This window comes from Sinocyclocheilus grahami, unplaced genomic scaffold (assembly GCF_001515645.1).
Source record: "Sinocyclocheilus grahami isolate Dianchi unplaced genomic scaffold, SAMN03320097.WGS_v1.1 scaffold1312.1, whole genome shotgun sequence".
Lineage (NCBI taxonomy): Eukaryota > Metazoa > Chordata > Actinopteri > Cypriniformes > Cyprinidae > Sinocyclocheilus > Sinocyclocheilus grahami.
The window spans coordinates 379,831-383,084 of record NW_015506491.1 but is presented as its reverse complement, the minus strand read 5'-3'; positions in this window follow the sequence as shown (position 1 = coordinate 383,084).

Below are 3,254 nucleotides of genomic sequence, written 5' to 3'. Positions count from 1 at the left end.
GAGAAAGGCAAATGTAAGGACCAGTAGAGCTGGGAGAAAAAGAAAAAAAGGAACCAGCTGTGAAAACAAAGAGGCAAAAGAGAAAAGCAAAAGAAAGATTTACAGATGGATTGTTATAGACAGTTTTAATAGCATTAGAGAAGATGAAAATAGACCAAGATAGAACAAACTTTGAGGAAATGTTGGAAGAAATAGAAGAGAAAATTAAATAATCAGGAAACAAAATACAAGAGGTAAATAGGATTGAAAAGAGGCAGAAGTAAGTTGTTTGAAAGTACAGAGGAGGTGATAAAAGGAGAGGAGTTATTTGATAGCGGAAAATGGGAACAGGGCAGAGAAAAAAGGCACTCAGATCACTGGCTGTACAACTCCCAATTTTAATCAAGGGTGCAAAGGGATGATAAGTCCCCTGGGCCCCACGGGACCTCGAGAGGCAGGTCACTCGCCTCCCAAAAATTCAAGAGGGGCTGTGATGGAAATGAATCAGACTCCTATCAATGTGTTAGGAAGAGATGAAATATGTAAATTAGGGCTACAAATTTGGTGTTCTTCAGAAGGAATATATATCGAAGCAATAGGAACAGAAACACAAATGGAAAGATGCACAAGAGATCTGGCGTACACATGAAAGAAAAATGGTTGCACCTACTTCACTTTTGAATATTCTTATTGCAGATGCGCATGGTTTTGACCATTGCGCAAGGGGGGAAGTGATAAGAAAAATTAAAAAGCAAATGAGAAGGAAAATTAAACAACAAGGATATTGGATATTGTTTTCTATAGAAGTAAGAAATTATGGAGACTGGATCTTTTACTCCTTCCTAGTTAAATGAGGGGGAGACGTTTGGTCCTGATGCTCCAAACCAGAGTGAAACTGCATCATTTAGTCATTGGTAATATAACAGAGTGACTAATAAAGTCACTAGGTAGTGTTAACTAATACGCCTGAATTATGAAGTAGCACTCTGGGTAAAAATAAGCAAATGTGAGACTTACTAAGTCTCAGAGGGGGGAATGTGGTAGATTTTTATTGGTTAAAAGATGAATTGTTCGAGTGTAATCATTAGTAATATAGCCATTTAAATATCTAGTTATACTTCCATTATAATCCTATATGCCTATGTGTGGAAAATGCCTACGTGGCAAAATGTACAGACCTCAGATGAGAAACATCTGTAAAAACCATAAGTGGGGGGCTTTCTTTAACATAACAAGACTAGAGAGGAGGGGCTTTTCTCTCTAGAGAACTGTATGCACAAAGGAACCATTCTATGTATGGAAAAAACTGTATGGAATATATACCCCACACCAAGTCAGAACAGTATAAAAAGAAGACAAGATGATCATTCTAGAGATGTGTTTTCGCTGCAGAGAGAGCCATCTCCGCTTTATTATTTATTATCATTGATGATGTAATAAAGTGTATCTCCTGGCATCAAAAACAAGACTGAGTGTGGTTCCTAAGATGAGAAGCAGAAGACACCACAGACTTCAGATGGTCAGCAGACTGTGATTGTCGTTGTCTGATTCTCCTTTTCATGACTGGTCATACATTTTCAATAGGAGACAGATATGGACTGCAGGTAGGCAACACATTCACTCTGAGAAAACACGCTGTTGTAGCACATGCTGGCATTGTCTTGATCTAATAACCATGGACTTCCCATGAAAGACATCATCTTGATGGCAGTATATTTCTCTGTCCAATTTCAATATATGCCTCCTTGTCAATGGTACCTTCGCACATATGCCAGTCACCCATGACATTTGCACCAATGCAACCCCATACCATGACAGACGTTTGCTTTTGCTTCTGTCGCTAATGAAAGTCTGGATGGTCCCTTTGGTCTTTGGGACTGAAAACTCAACATAATTTCTCTCAGAAAGACATTGAAATGTGGACTCATCGGAGCAAAGCACACATTTTCACTGTCTTTTTGACTATCTGAGATGAGCTGTGGCCCAGAGAACCCGAATTGATGTATAGCTTTCTCCTAGAGTAACAGAGATTCAAGTTGCATTTCTTGATGCAGCGGCAGACTGTGTTAACTGACAGCAGTTTTCAGAAGTACTCCTGAGCCCATGTGGCTATATTTAACACAGCAGCATGACGGTTTCTTATGCAATGCCATCTGAGGGCTCAAAGGTCATGCATATTCACCTGAGCTTTCCTGCCTTGCCCTTCACAGACTGAGATTCCTCTGTATTCCCTGTATCTTTATATATGGTAGTTGGTGAAAGACCTAAATTCTTTGTGATTTTGCGTTGCGAAATGTGATTTTTGATTTGTTTGACGCTTCTCTCATGAAATTTGGCACAGAGTGATGAGCCATGATCCAGCTTTGCTTGCAAAGTCTGAGAAGCTCCTTTTATACCCAAACATGATACCCTCACCTATTATCAATTCACCTGCTTACTGTGAACTGTTTCAAAAGTTTAAAATGTATATTCTATAACCTTTTCACTTTTATTTTGCTTCTGTCCCAACTTTTTTGGAGTGTGTTGCAGCCATCAAAATCAAAATTTATTCATATTTACAAAATACATTTACGTTGGTTAGTGAAAACTTTGGAAATCTTTTCTTTGCACTTTTGTCAATTAAATAAATGTTAAAGAGAATTAACAAATCACAGATTCTTGTATTTTAATACAAGAAGGCACCGGACAAAGGAAACCAGGAACAGAACACTCTTTAAATACATGACTAGACGAGGGACAAAACGAGGAACACCTGAAATCAATAAACAATCAACATGAGGGAGAAACTGGGTCATGGGGAGCACATGGGGCACGTGAGGAAGGCGGGGGGGATGTATGTTTTTCCTTCCCTATGTGCGCAGGCAGACTAGGGAGCCATGGCGGAGCGGGCAGACTAGGGGGCCATGGCGGAGCGGGACCGGGGCCGGATGCTCTCCAGACACTGGAGGATCCCTTCCCTCCAGTTCATTCCCGTGGTGTCTGGGAGGTCGATGGGGTGATGGTAGTTGGCCCCGATCTAGAACAGAGAATTCAATGTGGCATCATCCAATGCCGTCATAACAGCGAGCCCACAGAATAGGGCGGCGAATCTCACGGCGGTTTCCATGATCGCGGAGGGTAAAAACAGAAAACAAAACACTTTCATAAAGGAAACAAAAACGAATAGAAGGGGTGCCTCTTTTCTTTGCACTTTTGTCAATTAAATAAATGTTAAAGAGAATTAACAAATCACAGATTCTTGTATTTTAATACAAGAAGGCACCGGACAAAGGAAA